Source organism: Pseudophryne corroboree, chromosome 12 (assembly GCF_028390025.1).
Source record: "Pseudophryne corroboree isolate aPseCor3 chromosome 12, aPseCor3.hap2, whole genome shotgun sequence".
NCBI lineage: Eukaryota > Metazoa > Chordata > Amphibia > Anura > Myobatrachidae > Pseudophryne > Pseudophryne corroboree.
Genome location: NC_086455.1, coordinates 129,406,791 through 129,425,921, shown reverse-complemented (window position 1 = coordinate 129,425,921; position 19,131 = coordinate 129,406,791). Strand labels below are relative to the sequence as shown.

General features: G+C 44.7%; 1 protein-coding gene across 4 annotated transcripts in view; it reads right to left on the bottom strand.

Annotated features, from left to right (window-relative positions):
• AVEN (apoptosis and caspase activation inhibitor) overlaps positions 1–19,131 on the bottom strand; it is a 731,650-nt gene that overhangs the window by 269,459 nt on the left and 443,060 nt on the right. The gene's annotated exons all lie outside the window — the stretch shown is intronic.

Below are 19,131 nucleotides of genomic sequence, written 5' to 3'. Positions count from 1 at the left end.
AACCATAAATGAGATTGGCCACAGGACATATTCCTTATCTAACAGGCAAAGATCCCAACAGCCCTGGTCCATAGGTTGGACACCTCTGAATTCTAAGTAACCTCAAAGCACGGGAAACCAATGACACTTGAGTTATGGTGCTTAGTGGTTGGTCGATGCTACTGTAGCTCCAAGTGGACTAGGACCTCTGATGTCACAACCATGTTACCCACAACGGCAGGGAGAGGAGCAAGGTCAGTTGGATACCTGTTTCACTATGCATGTCAACATCTATTCCCTTTAGTATCCTGATGGCGAGGGTACATTTTAGGTCCCATGTTCGGACTAGCTCTTCCCCTACTGTCACAGGTCATGCAGTTGTGATGTCAGAGATCCTTTAACCTGGTTGGGTTTAGCCTCAACCCTTAGTGGTTTGGTAGACATTGCAGGAAAATTATATCAGAGCCATTCATTATATTTATCAAAAACACACATTTATTCTAAATTTTAGTGTTATAAAATATGCCTGATGAACATGTTAATGGGCTGGGGTGCATGTTTAAAGTAGAGATGAGCGGGTTCGGTTCCTCGGAATCCGAACCCGCCCGAACTTCAGGTTTTTTTACACGGGGCCGAGCGACTCGGATCTTCCCGCCTTGCTCGGTTAACCCGAGAGCGCCCGAACGTCATCATCCCGCTGTCGGATTCTCGCGAGGCTCGTATTCTATCGCGAGACTCGGATTCTATATAAGGAGCCGCGCGTCACCGCCATTTTCACACGTGCATTGAGATTGATAGGGAGAGGACGTGGCTGGCGTCCTCTCCGTTTAGACTAGAGTACTAGAGAGAGACACAAATTTTGGGGAGCATATTATTAGGAGGAGTACTACTTGCTGCTGATAGTGTGACCAGTGACCACCAGTTTAATTAATCCGTTCTCTGCCTGAAAAAAAACGATACACAGTGTGACACAGTCACATACCATATCTGTGCTCAGCCCAGTGTGCTGCATCATATGTAATACTGTATATCATTATCTGACTGTGCTGAGTGCTCACTGCTCACACAGCTTAATTGTGGGGGAGACTGGGGAGCAGTTATAGCAGGAGTACATATTTTAAGTACAGTGCACACTTTTGCTGCCAGAGTGCCACTGCCAGTGTGACTGACCAGTGACCACTGACCACCAGTATTGTGATTGTCTGCTGACCACCAGTATATTGTGATTGTCTGCCTGAAAAAGTTAAACACTCGTCGTGTAGTGTTTTTATAAACGCATTCTGCAGACAGTGTCCAGCAGGTCCGTCATTACATAATATATACCTGCCGGCTGCAGTACTAGTGTGATATATATATATTTTAATTTTATCTCATTTTCATCCAGTCTATATTAGCAGCAGACACAGTACGGTAGTCCACGGCTGTAGCTACCTCTGTGTCGGCAGTCGCTCGTCCATCCATAATTGTATACCACCTACCCGTGTTTTTTTTTTTTTTTCTATCTTCTTGATACTAGTAGCTTACTTTAGGAGTCTGCAGTGCTGAGTCTGACAGACAGTGTCCAGCAGGTCCGTCATTACATAATATATACCTGTCCGGCTGCAGTACTAGTGTGATATATATATATATTTTAATTTTATCTCATTATCATCCAGTCTATATTAGCAGCAGACACAGTACGGTAGTCCACGGCTGTAGCTACCTCTGTGTCGGCAGTCGCTCGTCCATCCATAATTGTATACCACCTACCCGTGTTTTTTTTTTTTTCTATCTTCTTGATACTAGTAGCTTACTTTAGGAGTCTGCAGTGCTGAGTCTGACAGACAGTGTCCAGCAGGTCCGTCATTACATAATATATACCTATTTTTTTGAAGGGCCATCCTGCGTGACACTGCAGTGCCACTCCTAGATGGGCCAGGTGTTTGTGTCGGCCACTAGGGTCGCTTATCTTACTCACACAGCTACCTCATTGCGCCTCTTTTTTTCTTTGCGTCATGTGCTGTTTGGGGAGTGTTTTTTGGAAGGGCCATCCTGCGTGACACTGCAGTGCCACTCCTAGATGGGCCAGGTGTTTGTGTCGGCCACTAGGGTCGCTTAGCTTACTCACACAGCTACCTCATTGCGCCTCTTTTTTTCTTTGCGTCATGTGCTGTTTGGGGAGTGTTTTTTGGAAGGGCCATCCTGCGTGACACTGCAGTGCCACTCCTAGATGGGCCAGATGTTTGTGTCGGCCACTAGGGTCGCTTAGCTTAGTCATCCAGCGACCTCGGTGCAAATTTTAGGACTAAAAATAATATTGTGAGGTGTGAGGTGTTCAGAATAGACTGAAAATGAGTGGAAATTATGGTTTTTGAGGTTAATAATACTTTGGGATCAAAATGACCCCCAAATTCTATGATTTAAGCTGTTTTTTTAGTGTTTTTTGAAAAAAACACCCGAATCCAAAACACACCCGAATCCGACAAAAAAAATTCGGTGAGGTTTTGCCAAAACGCGGTCGAACCCAAAACACGGCCGCGGAACCGAACCCAAAACCAAAACCCGAAAAATTTCAAGTGCACATCTCTAGTTTAAAGTGATGTGTGCATTTTCTCAATCCAGCACGGATGCAACAACATATGCATATGCTTTTCTCTGGCAAAGCTTACTCATTATTACAACTAATCCATACATGTGTTTAGGTACATGTAAATGGACTCATTCCTGAAACAGCCAACCACAACTTGCCCATCACATCCACAGCAAACCTTCAACATGTAACACAGCCAAAAAGACACTATGGGGTCGATTCAATTCGGCAACTTATGAATAGCGCCGGGAATTAGCTCCCGACGCTATTCAATTCAGCTGCTAGTTACCCGCAATTGTCGGGAATTCTTCTCTCATCCCCGGGGGATGAGAGAAGAAACCCGACAAAAGTGCTGCCTCGCGGCCGGCGCGAGGCTGATTCTGTCGGGAATCAGCCTCGCGCCGGGGAGTTAAGTCGGAGAATGTCCGTTCTCCCGACAATTCAACCTGTTTAGTCAGCGAGGACGGGCCATCGCCGACTTAACTGGAGCTGAATTGAATAGTGTCGGGAGCTAATTCCCGGTGCTATTCATAAGTTGCCGAATTGAATCGACCCCTATGTATTTCTTATACAAAGATGCAATTTTCATCTTACACCTGGTCACATTTTGAAATACATACTATCATAAAACAGATTTCTCAGTGTTTCCCAACCTTGGTCCTCAAGGCACACTAACAGTCCAGGTTTTAAGAATAGCCATATTTAAGCACAGGTGACTTAATTATTAGCTTAGTTTTGCTGATTTAATTATTTGTCCACAAGTATGGATATCCTCATACCTCCCAACTGTCCCGATTTACACGGATCAGTCCCGTTTTTTTAGGACTGTCCCGCTGTCCCACCCGCGGGCAGCAGTGTCCCACAGTGTGTGTGTGGGTGGGGGGGGTGGAGAAACAGTTGGGAGGCTCTTGCACTCGCTGCAGAGCAGGGTAAATAGACGCTGTGCGCATGCACAAACAGCGTCTATTCACGGAGACAGAGATACTGGGGGCATGCCAGCAGCTCACTGAGCAGTGGCCATGCCTCCATAGTGACGAGAACGGTGGGCCGTGGCTCACGATCGTGGCATTGCCGTGAGGCCACGCCCCTTTCCGCTAAGCCATGCCTACTTTGTGTAGCCACACACCCTTTTTTGGCGGCAGACATGGGGTCCCGCTCGCAGATCCTGCAAAGTTGGGAGGTATGTATCCTTAAAACCTGAACTGTTCATGTGCCTTGAGGACGGAGGTTGGGAAACACTCATCTATACGGTTACAGTCACCACAGATTATCACTGTTCATTATACGTTGTACAATGTAATACGGAACATATCAATGTAGTATTGTAAAGTATTCATGACTAATCAGACTTCTGGCACAGTATAGAGCATATTTGTCCACAAAATTCTCTACTTATAGCCAGGCTGCAACGCAATGCAATAAATGCTGCCCAACATAGGACATACTGTAGAGCAGAGGTTCTCAAACTCGGTCCTCGGGGGCACACACAGTGCATGTTTTGCAGGTAACCCAGCAGGTGCACAGGTGTATTAATTACTCACTGACACATTTTAAAAGGTCCACAGGTGGAGCTAATTATTTCACTTGCGATTCTCTGAGGAGACCTGCAAAACATGCACTGTGTGTGCCCCCGAGGACCGAGTTTGAGAACCTCTGCTGTAGAGGAAGACAAATGCTGCCCAACATAAGACATAGACACAGGCACATCATTTGTCCACACAGATATATTTATTAGACTCAAGAAACAGAGATACAATTCTTGGAAAATGGTTAAGACGTGTGTTTACAGCATAATTATTACTTTTTCCGCCTTCATGTCAATACACACAGCAAATTTACATCCTGTCTGTGTACAGGCATATGATGTGCGCACAATTTACACCGATCAATGCAGTCACAATCCACAGCAGGAACTTATAAACATTTAATTTAGCTATTACTCATTCTGCTGTCTATTTGTCTCCATTTTTCATTTCCATTTTCAAGGTTGAAAGTATTGTTTGCACTCTGACAGGACTCGCTATGACTGGATAACACATAGAGACACTACTTAGAAGACACTCTTGTAATACAGAAGAGATAATAAAGCGTTTAAACATTCTGCAATCTGCTTGTTTTGATTTGGACTACAAAAGCGTACCAGATGGCTGGGTAAAAAACCACCAGGGGACGTATAAAGGTAATAGTGGTCAGGCAAATGCAGCAATCAACTTGGTTGTGTTATTTTCACATCAAACACATCTCTGGGTAATTAAAAGAATAAGTGAAGCTAATACATAAATGCAAACAAAAACAAAGTGTGAAAGGAGCACAAATGGAGTAATATATAGCATAAGATGTGCACAAGCCCTCTGAGACTGGGCAACCTACTGTACTGTACGCAGGTTTTACGTTTGAATGATTGAGTTCCACATGAATTAACACATTTGCTTGTTTTCGATCATTGAGCAGAATAAATGTCTGGTATACCTTGTGCTCAATGTACAAACGAATCAGAGCCAGACAATTTTATGAATAATTTACTCAGCCTATTGTGCTATTTAGGGCCACATGGTTTGTTATGCTATCTTTTCAGGTGAGTATAACACATTTATTATTTATGAACAGTTTCTTATATAGCGCAGCATATTCCGTTGCGATTTACAATTAGAACAACAGTAATAGAACAAAACTGGCTAAAACCAGCCAGACAAACGTAGGAAGGCCCTGCTCGCAAGCTTACAATCTATAGGGAAATAGGCATGGATACACAAGCATAGATGACACCTATTACATAATGGTACACCAGATTGCCAGGTTCTTAATGGGTTGTATGATATGATCACCTGGCAATGTTGGCTAAGTGTCAGGAGGGTGTGTGAGCAAAGAAAGACAAGATATGTGATGTTATGTATACTGTACAGAGAGAATGTAATTAGATAGGGAAGCACTGAAGGTTATGTGGGTGGGTCTGGAATATGATAGGCTTGTCTGAAGAGGTGAGATTTCAGGGAACGTTTAAAGGTTTGGAGACTAGAGACGAGTCTTATTGTGCGTGGGAGGGCATTCCACAGAGTGGGTGAAGCCCGGATAAAGGCCCTCATTCCGAGTTGTTCGCTCGCTAGCTGCTTTTAGCAGCTTTGCACACGCTAAGCCGCCGCCTACTGGGAGTGAATTTTAGCTTTGCAGAATTGCGAACGAAAGATTCGCAGAATTGCGAAATTAAATTTCTTTGCAGTTTTTTTGTAGCTCAAGACTTACTCTGCCACTGCGATCAGTTCAGTCAGTTTCGTTCCTGGTTTGACGTCACACACACGCCCAGCGTTCGCCCAGACACTCCCCCGTTTCTTCAGGCACTCCCACGTTTTTCCCAGAAACGCCAGCGTTTTTTCGCACACGCCCATAAAACGGCCAGTTTCTGCCCAGAAACACCCACTTCCTGTCAATCACACTCCAATCACCAGAACGAAGAAATTTCTTCGTTAAGCCGTGAGTAAAATACCAAACTTTTTTGCAAATTTACTTGGCGCAGACGCACTGCGAACATTGCGCATGCGCAGTTTGCGACTAATCGCTCCGTTGCGAAAAACACTAACGAGCGAACAACTCGGAATGAGGGCCAAAGTCCTGTTATTTTGAGTGCGAACACGTAATGCGTGTGGATGAGAAACGCAGATCTTGTGCAGAGCGGAGAGGTCGGGTAGGGAGATATTTTGAGATGAGTGAAGAGATGTATGTTGGTGCAGTTTGGTTAATAGCCTTGTATGTAAGTAAAAGTATTTTATATTTAATACGGTAGAATACCGGTAACCAATGGAGGGGAGGGACTGACAGAGCAGATCTACAGACGATGAACGTCTAGCGAAGAAGATTAGCCTCGCAGTTGCATTCAAAATGGATTGTAGTGGTGAGAGCCTATGTTTGGGAAGACCAGTCAGGAGACTATTACAATAATCAATGCGGGAGATAATGAGTGCATGGATTAGAGTTTTTGCTGTGTCTTGTGTAAGATATAGTCGTATTTTGGATATGTTTCTTAGATGTATATAACATGATCTTGAGACAGATGGAATGTGGGGAACAAAGGACAGTTCAGAGTCAAGAACGACACCTAGGCAGCGAGCTTGTGGGGTAGGGTTGATTGAGTTATCAACAGTGATAGAGATATCAAGTTGGTAACTACTATTGGCCGGTGGAAATATAATTAATTCTGTTTTGGAAATACTAAGTTTAAGGTGGTGAGAAGTCATCCAAGATGAAATGGCAGAAAGGCATTCAGTGACACGGGCCAATACAGATGGTGACAACTCTGGGGAGGATAGGTAGATTTGAGTATCATCCGCATACAGATGGTACTGAAATACGAAAGAGTTGATTAGTTTGCCAAGAGATGTGGTATAGATAGAGAAAAGCAGAGGACCTAAGACTGAGCCTTGCGGTACTCCAACTGAGAGAGGTAGCAAAGAGGAGGTGGAATCAGAGAAACGAACACTGAAGGAGCGATTAGATAGGTAGGATGAGAACCAAGAAAGGGCTGTGTCCTGAAGTGTTTGTATGAGAAGAGAGTGGCCAACAGTGTCAAAAGCAGCAGAGAGATCAAGGAGAATAAGTAGCGAGTAATGGCCTTTAGATTTAGCAGTGACCAAATCATTCACTACCTTAGTCAGTGCTGTCTCTGTGGAGTGTTGGGCACGAAATCCTGACTGAAGTGGGTCCAGTAGGCTGTGTGAGCTAAGAAAGTGTGTGAGACGAGTGTAGGCAAGTCTCTCAAGTAGCTTGGAGGGGCATGGGAGCTGAGAGATGGGACGGTAGTTAGAGAGAGAGTTCGGGTCAGAGTTTTTTTTTTCCAGAATGGGAGTAATCACTGCACGCTTGTACAGAGAAGGAAAGATACCAGTAGATAGAAAGAGATTACAGATTTCAGGTTTCAGATCCATGTGTGTTTGGCAGGGCTGTAGCCTGAACTGTGCCGCTATTGGCTGATAACACATGGAATCTGGGTTACGTTTCCGGGACCATGTGTTATTGTGGGTCTGGAGAGCTGCTTATCGAGATTATTATGCATGGTGTGCCATACTTTACAACACCGGAGGTATTGATTTGAATCTTCTTACAGATATTAAATTCTTATATATATGGATATCACTAGACCTACAATACCCATAATTCCCCGTTTTATCAGATAATCTGATTAGGGGAATAAAGGACATTAAAAGAACCTAGAAAAGGTTTATACTTTAATGAATGTCGACTATTGTATTTCTCTGTATTAATGTGAATCATGTTTAATGTTTTGAAGTATGTTTTCTCTCTCCTTCTAGGACAAGACTGCTGTTTATAATATGAATAAAATAACCAACATTAGAAACTACAACTTCCATAATTCTTAATTGCTGCTAGTTATCCCCCTATTGGTCTATACGATCAGGTGACTAAAACACAAGATCAGATTTGTGATTGACACAGAGGAATGAGTCTGATACCGCCTCTGAGTCACGTGACTGGAGATCCCGGAAATGAAATACGGGCAGTGTGCCCGATGAAATTAGAATAATGAGGTGAAGATCAGGTGATCGGCGGCGGCTAACCATAACAATAAGAAACTATCCAGTATCTGGATTTTTAGAAGTTAAAAACATGCCGCTCAGTGTGTGTACATATACAGATTGTGGGGGTCATTCCGACCCGTTCTCACGCTGCAATTTTTCGCAGCAGTGCGAACGGGTCACAACTGTGCATGCGCGTGGGCGGGAATGCGCCGGATCGTTGTTGCCCGACGACGGCCGTTTCCAAGCAGCGACAATAACAGCGAGGGAAGCCATCGCAGCGGAGCCCGCAAGAAGATTGACAGCAGAGAGGCGGATCTGGGTGTCAACTGACCCTTTTCTGGGAGTGGTGAGGGAAATGCAGGCGTGTCGAGGCGTTTGCAGGGCGAGTGTCTGACGTCAATTCCGGGACCCGACAGGATGAAGAGATCGTAGTGGCTTAGTAAGTTCAGAGCTACTCAGACACTACACACAACTTTTTTGCCCCACTCCCCTGTACATACGATCGCACACTTGCTAAGCCACAATACACTCCCCCATAGGTGGCGTCTATCTGATCGCATGGCCTGCAAAAAGTTGCAGCGTGCGATCAACTCGGAATGACCCCCTGTGTCACTGTGATGCCGATCACATGACCTACACTAGACCAACTAGAATTTACCGTCTCTCTCAAGAAAAAAGGTACCAGTACGTGCAACCAGGCGCATCACAGGGGGAACTTCTTGGAGTCAAAAGCTTGCTGAACTCAAAGGTCCGTTCCCGCAGGGTTTGAATATTATCCCAAAACAAAAAATATGAAAGGTGCATATAGTGAAGCACAGCTAAGAAATGTAAAATGTTCATATACTAGGAAAACATTTATTACAATACAATCACAACAAATTCTTTAAAAAATAGCAGCCTCTGAATAAAAACATGAGGTAGATTCACAATAGCAGCAAATGGCAATGGTCACATGTACATCCCCAATGGAAGGTATAGGCAATGGGTGTATAAACCCAAATGACAATGTGTGACCACAAAGGATCTGTCCATACAGGGAGTCCAATCTAAGTAAGTACCGGAGGAAGGTTCTCATGAGCGTTTGGGTGGAAATATCCCGCGGCAACCACAGCGCCTTCTCCCCTTCTCGTCCGGTGTACAATCAAGGTTCTCCCTGTGGTCCTGGAATGGATATATCCAACGCGTTTCGACCCTTTGCATCGGGTCTTTGTCAGGGCATCCAGTGTCATCTTGGTCTCCTCTTCCTCCTTTTAAGTGTAGGATGACCAATCGTGATGCGGCGAACGCAGGTGGCTCTGATCAACTCCAATACTACATTTCCCAGAGACCTCCGCGGGCCGCGACGTCACTTCCGCTAAAAAGGCTCCTCCGTCATTCCTCCGGAAGTGCGGCGGGCGCCGATGGCTCCTATACATAGAAGAAACTACAAGTCCCATGAGCCGTTTGGCGTCCTGCCGTCACTTCCGCTTCCTATCCGATGTCTATGCCGTCCGCACTGAGTATATTGCGGGTCCCACATATCTTCCTCTATGACATCGTCACTTCTGGCGGATCGTTGCTGTAGCAACGAATGTTTACAACATGCATACCCGTCCTTTGTGTACTTCTTATAATAGGATTGAGTCCATAGAGGGACACCACAGATTTTTTAAACCTTCTTGCCACCATGGAATGGGCAGATTCGTATGTGATGGTGACAGCTGATGTAAAGTCACTGTACACCATTATAAAACATGAGGACGGTATTTTAGCGGTCACAGAGGCACTGGAAAAAAGTGAAATGACCCAAGGTCTGCAGGATTTTATTGTGAAGGGAGTCAATTTTATTTTGACAAATAACTATTTTAATTTTAAAGACACCTTTTATTTACAGAAAGTAGGCACAGCCATGGGCACCAGGTTCGCTCCGAGCTCTACCAACCTCTTCATGGTGAGGTGGGAGGAGCAATACATTTGGAATAACAATCCCTTTGGAGCGAACCTGGTGTCCTGGACTAGATATATAGATGACGTATTTTTTGTGTGGAGGGGAGACGTCGCCTCATTGAGCGAGTTCTGTGAATATCTGAATCAGAACTCAATAAATGTGGCCTTCACTTTCGATAAGAGTAGCGAGGAACTGCATTTCTTGGATGTGACTATATATTCCCATGATGGAAGCCTCCATACGAGGAATTATAAAAAACCTACGGATTCTAGAGCCTATCTAAAACAAAACAGTTGTCACCATCCTGACTGGCTTGGGTCGATACCTTGTGGCCAAATACGCCGTCTGCGGAGGAACTGTACAGAGACAGCTATTTACAAAGAAAAAGTTAAAGAAATGCAGGAGGACTTTTTAAGTTTAGGTTATGAAGCAGAAAAGGTAAAAAAAAATTTTGAAGATAGATGGGCTTACAAGGACAGAACTTCATTCCAAAAAAAATAAAGAGCCCAAAGCCAGTGACAAACTATTCGAATGGGCGTTTATTACGACATTCAATAGCCAATATAGGGATCTTGAAAGGATCTTGGCAAGACACTGGGGGGTGCTAAAAAGGGACCCGATAGTAGGTAGCAAACTCCCCAGCAAACCGAAGTGTATATACAGGAAAGCACCTAACCTCAGTAGCACTTTAGTCCGAGGGGCCTTACCACCGGCCAAATCATTCGTTGCTACAGCAACGATCCGCCGGAAGTGACGATGTCATAGAGGAAGATATGTGGGACCCGCAATATACTCAGTGCGGATGGCATAGACATCGGATAGGAAGCGGAAGTGACGGCAGGATGCCAAACGGCTCATGGGACTTGTAGTTTCTTCTATGTATAGGAGCCATCGGCGCCCGCCGCACTTCCGGAGGAATGACGGAGGAGCCTTTTTAGCGGAAGTGACGTCGCGGCCCGCGGAGGTCTCTGGGAAATGTAGTATTGGAGTTGATCAGAGCCACCTGCGTTCGCCGCATTACGATTGGTCATCCTACACTTAAAAGGAGGAAGAGGAGACCAAGATGACACTGGATGCCCTGACAAAGAATCGATGCAAAGGGTCGAAACGCGTTGGATATATCCATTCCAGGACCACAGGGAGAACCTTGATTGTACACCGGACGAGAAGGGGAGAAGGCGCTGCGGTTGCCGCAGGATATTTCCACCCAAACACTCATGAGAACCTTCCTCCGGTAATTACTTAGATTGGACTCCCTGTATGGACAGATCCTTTGTGGTCACACATTGCCATTTGGGTTTATACACCCATTGCCTATACCTTCCATTGGGGATGTACATGTGACCATTGCCATTTGCTGCTATTGTGAATCTACCTCATGTTTTTATTCAGAGGCTGCTATTTTTTAAAGAATTTGTTGTGATTGTATTGTAATAAATGTTTTCCTAGTATATGAACATTTTACATTTCTTAGCTGTGCTTCACTATATGCACCTTTCATATTTTTTGTTTTTGGATAATATTCAAACCCTGCGGGAATGGACCTTTGAGTTCAGCAAGCTTTTGACTCCAAGAAGTTCCCCCTGTGATGCGCCTGGTTGCACGTACTGGTACCTTTTTTCTTTTGCATTGATCCTATCTAATAGGGTGGAGGTTTTCTTTAGGGAGTTACCTCTGAGTCACCATTGTACGTAACTAAGCTGCTCTGCTAGTGCGCACCTGCCGGCGGATCTACACTCCTATTTCTCATGTTTACCGTCTCTCTCACTTAATCAAATCCACCACATTACTCAAATAAAAAAAAAACTCTTTAGAAACACTGCCGAAACAAGTATTCTGACTCAACTTAAAAACCCAAAACTCTTATCCAATCTTTCAACTCCTACAGTTTGACATATGCCTGAACCATCTATCATGTTTCAATCCATCTGTCACAAAATGAGCATGCAAAGCGCTGTCCTGCTGAGCGCTCTCTCACTTATCGTGCTCCAGAACGACGCGTCGGCATGTCTCTGCGAGCGGTAAAAGGCCATTATCTATATCCCCTCTCAGTGGCTGCAGTGAATAGTGTTCCACGTGGAGGTGGGCACCACCATCTTAGTTCTTGTCACATGTCTGCGGAGCACCAATGGAGTAAAGCAGGAAGCTGCATAAGCTGGGAGCAGACATGACCATACAGATCAGCTGACCGGTCAGGATCCAATCGTGAGTGAGTCAACAGTTAGAGGACTCCCCTGACCAATCATCAGAGACCCAGGGGGTAATAAGATCCTGCAAAGGCACTTCCTGGTTGTCGGAACTTTGATGTCTACAGACCTGCTGAGTATCTCTTTGTCTAGCACAGGCCTGGCCAACCTGTGGCTCTCCAGCTGTTGTAAAACTCCAAGTCCCATCATGCTTTGCCACAGTTTTACTATTAAGGAATGCTAAAACTGTGGCAGGGCATGCTGGGATGTATAGTTTCACAACATCTGAAGAGCCACAGGTTGGCCAGGCCTGGTCTAGCAGCTTGCTCATTGACTCCTGTGCAGTTAACACCTTAGCACCCACTGACTCCATCCAGCAATCCTGAGTAGCTGGCCGTACTCCAGTAATACTGTATAGCCGGTACTGCTCCGCAACCCTGCAGCTAAGTCTGAGCAGCTGACTGTGCTCCAGCAATCCTGAATAGCTGGCACTGCTCCATATGCCAGCATCTGTGCCTAAGTAGCTGGTCATAACCCAGCAATCCTGAATAGCAGGTACTGCCCCACATCCCAGCATCTGAACCTAAGTAGCTGGTCGTAAACCAACAATCCAGAATAGCTGGTACTGCTCCACATCCTATCATCTGAGCTTAAATAGCTGGTCGTAACCCAGCAATCCGAATAGCTGATACTGCCCTGAATCCCAGCACCTGTTGCAGTTCAGCGATCCTGTACAGCTGAGACTGCTCCACATCTCAGCATCTAAACCTTCATGTTCCAGCAATCTGCCATAGCTGTTTTAGTTCAACACTCCAACACCACGTAATCACTATAACAACTTCTCTCTCTTCGCTCTCCTATCCTGCATGAAGAAGAGTTATATTAGGCCGCCTAGTTTCCAACCCAGCCTTCCATGCTCCACTCCCGTGGCAACTCTTAGTCCGAACCCACAAACTATTCGAAGCCTGAAACCCTCCTACATGCCTTGGCCAGATGGATATCTCCTTTGTAACTACTCAATATCTTCTGAACCACTCTACAAATTGCAAACCATCACCTATGTAGCTCTAAATAGTTACTACTTTATACATCGCAAACCTCAGCTTGGACAACTGTCCCTTATGTTCTCTTATACTGTAAATCTAATGGGCCCTACACACTGTGCGATATTAGTGAAAGATATGAACGATCTCGTTCATTAATGAACGAGATACCACTCATATCTTTCAGTGTGGAGACACCAGCGATGAACGATGCATCGCTGGTGCCCCGTCGCTTGTGCATGCAGGCCAATATGGACGATCACGGCCATATTTGCCTGCACTTCTATGGAGCTGGGTGACGGGGGGAGTGAAGAAACTTCACTCCCCCCGTCACTGCCCCCCCACAGCCGGGTTGCCAGTCGGCCGTATATGCCGTCGGGCAGCTCGGCAGCGGATCGCTCAATGTGTAGGGCCCTTAACTCTGACCTGTGCAGGAACAGAATTACTACCGATGCATCCTGTAGGTTGCACCTGGGACCCCTGGGAGTATGAAGCCCACCGAGCCCCTTCTGTTAATTATATAATCATCATTGATTTTCTGCAGCACAGGCAACCATCAGACTGACGTATGTCAGCAGCTACTACCCATCCAGGATTGCCTTGGACAATCGGGATTGTCAGCAATCCTGGAAGGACTCGGCTGCTGTGCATGCATTGCTTGCTGGGGACTTGAGGAAATGATTTTGTGAGTGCCGCAGGCAGGAGGAGAGGGCCTCTTTGAGCCTATTTACCACTGCCCATACTGCAGATTACCTCCTGCCTCTGCCAGGCATGCTATGCCCATCACCCTCTGCCTCTCCCCATCATCCTCTACAACCATCCATGTAGCCTCTGAGCAGTGGTGCTGCCGTCAGACACTGGTGAGTTTAAAGGGGGCACAGATTCTTAATGAATAAATGAGGGACATATTATTAGACACTAAGGAATGCTGTCTGTATTGTTTGGCGGTCACGTGGTGCACTACTGTGTGTGGCATATTAGGAACTTAGTGCGGGGCCTAGAAGGGAAGAGGCCCAAAGCATATTTTTGCACCTGCGCCCACCACTTGCAAGTTCCGCCACCTGGACCTGTGCCTTTTTCATCTCTGATAGCCATCTCTCTCCTGCCTTCTCCTATGCTACTACCTACAGATGTGTCCACTTACATCTAGCCTCCCGGCATGTTGAACAGCCCTTCTAGTCACGCCATGCCGTGGTGTGACTTGGTAGCGCTGAGCATCTTTTTATGCGACTTTTTCCATTATAATGCGTCTGTTTCACAAAACGATGCAGTGTTTTCCTAGAGAACACTATAACATAACCAGGGGCTTTCCTACAGAGGAGGAGGCCCGTGTGCAGGCTCCGCCTATTTTGTATGCAGATACAGACACGTTCACGTACAGAATATAGGCATGCTGCATATCATTTTAATCAACAGAGTCTGCTTTTGTGACCTACTCGTATATCGATGCAAATAAGATGTATTTTTAGCAAAAAAAAGATGCCTAACGCTAACGGAGTTGCACAGGACCTGTCAGCTTACTCATGGCAGTCATCTCCTGCTGCGTGGCGTACTGAGGCAAGAAGTATGAGGACACATCTGTACTCTCTCTACTAAACCTAATTAACTTCAAAAGTTAAATCTTTATTAAATGCTCTCTGAAAACACACCTCCTTATTATAGCTTACCCTACTCCAACTTAATCTCTATTCTGAGCCACACTGGCACTTCTGGTCTAACCTATGTTTTGTTTTTTTAGACCAGTGGTTCTCAAACTTTTATGACTCACAACACCCAAGAGTATCAGCATTTTTTTCACAGCACCCCTGGGCCAAAAGTTTCTTGAGAAATTCAGCAAAAGTTATTAAGTAAAATGTGCTTATAAGTTACCCTTAGGGGTAGTTATGTGGTGGTGGGCAGGGTTGCACACATCCTGAACTCTGAGAGGACCACAGCGTGCTTTATTGTTGATCTACTGCCTAACGGTCTTCATATGAGTAGGATCTCCATAGTCAGGGTTAGACTATAAATACATTTGAGCCTGGTCATTTGTTCTATCCTATTATGCTAATTGGATCCTTTATTACTATGGATCTAAAGTGTTGAACTATTTGAATTGTCATTTGGTTTTATACCTGCTTTTATTGACTCATATAGTGAGATTTACATATTGTCTGGATATTCTTTAACATCTGGCACCTGAAACTACCCCTGAAGAAGTTCCAGAGAGGGACGAAACGCGTTGGGTTTTTGCATTTAAGTATTGTCATCCATCTGTGCCATATGCTGTTAAAAATGGATTGTCACAAGCAATAAGACATATCTGGTCTTTCACCGACAGACAATTATTGTAACTCACCGAATATACATTGTATAAGATTGAATCAATTTCCTACTGGAGTTTTTATATGATTGTGACACTTGTTTTTATGTTTGAGACTTAAAATACTAAAATGTATCTCTGAAATTTATTTTTTACATTATATTGATGTGATGTACAGTACCTTCTCTAAGCGCACTTAGATTCATACTCTATATTGCACTTCTATTTATCAAGTATTTTGCAACTGGCAGCCAACAGCACTGGCTTTGCCTATCACATTGCCCTTATATGATATAGGGGTAAATGTATGAACAGTCATTATGGGGGAAAAGCAGTATCAGCACATGTTATGTGCACTACACCACTTTCCCTCCATGTACGATAGCTGCGGTGCGGGCATGCGCACCTGTCCATATCGGCGCTGCTATCTACAAAAAATAGCAGGCCGCTATACTTGGACAATGTATGAACAGTCAGCATCGCTGACCATTCTGTCACTGGCAGCTGTCAATTTCCACAGAGCCGTCCCTAGCTGTGGTGGGTGCCTGCTCCAGACTGCATTAGGGATCTCGTGTGAGTAGCGAGATTCTGCGCATGCACAGAGAAGCCGGCTGGGAAGGAGACACCATCGGAAAGATGCGTAGTAGGGGTCCGGCACATGCACAATGTACCGACCCTTGGTACATTGCTACATTATCACTAGAGTGACTGGACCTGAATCAGAACCTAGATGTCACATGTATGTAGTTATGTGGTCACAATACCGACACTGGGATCCCGCGCCCTCACAATCCCGTCAGACGGCATGCCGACTAACAGGGACTATTCCCACTCGTGGGTGTCCATGACACCCATAGAGTAGGAATAGAACCCGTGTCAAGCGCAGCGAGCCACCGAGCCCGCAAGGGGCTTCATTGCGCGCTACCCCTACCGCCCGGTCAGGCATCTAAAAGCCGGGATCCCGGCGTCAGTATGGTGACCGTCGATCTCCCGACTGCCGGTCACACGAACCCAACCTGTCAGTGAGTACAGGCTGCAAACTTCATTTTGTTAAGAAGAAAGACATTGGGGCAGATGTTATAAGCCTGGAGAAGGCATAAGGAAGTGATAAACCAGTGATAAGTGCAAGGTGATAAACCAATCAGCTCCTAACTGTTAATTTACATATTGAAGCTGATTGGCTGGTGCGATTATCACCTTGCACTTATCACTGGTTGATCACTTCCTTATGCAGTCTCCAGGTTTAATACATCTGCCTCATTGTGCTGGATGACAGGTGGAGTCCATCTGACAGGGGAGAGGAAGACTACGTCCTTTCAACACGCTATTGACTGAAAGGGAAAAACACTAGGAAGATAACTGTCTGGGTCATTAAATGTGTTCTCCACTTTTGAACACTCATCATCATGTCCTGCCCCGTTTCCTGCTACTATGAGCTGAACCCTTTTTGCTCTATTTCAGAGTTTCTATTATTTTGTGGCTGTTTAATGTTAATTTAGGAGAGTTTCAATGTATCGGGGCCCTATTATGAATTCAGTAGGTTATGTATTACTTGGAGGGTTTAATGATGGTGTTTGCATTTGTTTGTTGGCTCTAAAATTTGAATTGCATTAGATTTATCTAAAGAGGTCACCTGTAATTTGGGATTGGCAGAATTTGCAGTGTTTACTATTGCTCAATTACACTTGTTTCCACTATACTATAGTGACAGATTAGGTCACCAAAGTGTATTTCCACTATAGTGACAGATAGGTCACCAAAGTGTATCTCTTCAAGAATTTCAATTGTTGGGAGTCACAAATTATTACTGTGTACATTTTAAAATCCAGTAGCATAAGAAGAGCAAACCATCAGAATTATACTGTGCCTCTCATTTGTAATTTCAGGAAAACATGAATTTGCTTGTGGTTTTGTGTTGGAAATAAGGTAATTTTATGAATTGTAATGAAGCGTGCACAGTTTCTCTTTCCTATTTCACTGCAGCTGCCTATTAATTTATGATTCCTCCAAACACTGAGGACAATAGTAAATGGAACAACATTGTATTTATTAGGTGGATCAGGCCGTTCTAACAGGAAACAAACTGCATGGAATTCAGAAATTACCCTCTATGCACAGAATCTGTCAGTCTCACTGAGACATCTTCACACATGTATGAAGAAAATACCACAGATGGAGGGCTTGTTAAACAGAAACACCACACATTTACTAACTTACTACAGTAGACAAACTAGGCAAATGCCTAGGGGCATCCCAAGCATAGGACTGGCCCAGCTTGACAGTGTGCAGCGACAGTTTGCGGGGCATGGTGGCACGGGGACCAGGAGATGCTGGCGGATGAGCAGCCACTGATGAAACTGTTTGACAGGTCACTTCCGGGCCTCGGTGTAAGTGCTCACAGGACGCGACTTCAGAGGGACTCATCACCAGGAATACCATTGCCGCATCCTACCACACAGCACTCCAACAACACAAGGGAACCTTACCCTCCACAGAGGTACTTTCAGTGCGCCCTCTCAACCGGACTTTGGGGATAATTCCAAGTTGATTGCAGCAGGAATTTTTTTAGCAGTTGGGCAAAACCATGTGCACTGCGGGAGGGGGGGGCAGATATAACATGTGCAGAGAGAGTTAGATTTGGGTGGGTTATTTTGTTTCTGTGCAGGGTAAATACTGGCTGCTTTATTTTTAAACTGCAAATTAGATTGCAGATTGAACTCGCCACACCCAAATCTAACTCTCTCTGCACATGTTATATCTGCCTCCCCTGCAGTGCACATGGTTTTGCCCAACTGCTAACAAAGTTCCTGCTGTGATCAACTCAGAATTACCCCCATGTTCCGCCACCTGCATTGCAATACTCTATCAGTGAAGGGACATACATATAGTCCAGTCAGCAGAAGCGCATGTTACTTTCTATCCCTTCCGTCTGAACCAACAGTGCCCACTCTCTCTCATTAACCCATTTACTGCCCAGCATACTGATTGAAAGTAGTAGTGTGGTGCTGAGAGGTTCAGACACCCCTTTTTTCTTTTCTTATGTTACATGACGCGATATGAGAATACATGCTACTTGATTTGAGTGGCTTCTATTGCTGGCTCAGCACTGGATACAAAGAGATTGTTTATGTACTGTAGATATACCTTTAGCTTGCCAGAAGTTATGTGTTAAAAATGTAATATCATTCATTAAATCAGGTATTTTGCAGTGGATATACATGCATTATGTATTGACATGTGATACAATCTGAGGCTTGTTATAGCTACATTTTGTTGTGGTCGTAACGTGTTATGGTCACACCTGCTCATACTTACTGAGTTTCTATGATAGCATGATGCCAAGACACAAGGGGCAAATTTGACTTATTATTCTGTGATTCCTCACATGATTATCTTAAAGACAAATAACAGTTATATATGTAGATCTGTGATACAAGCTGATCCACAACTAACTTGTAAAGTGAACCTTTCATTTCTATACTGCTAATATAAAATTTGTTGAAACATTATTAGGTTGGGTTGTAATAATGTGTGGCATATGTGTAAGGGGCATTACTGTGTGACATTAGTGTATAAGGGGTACTATTACCGTGTGGC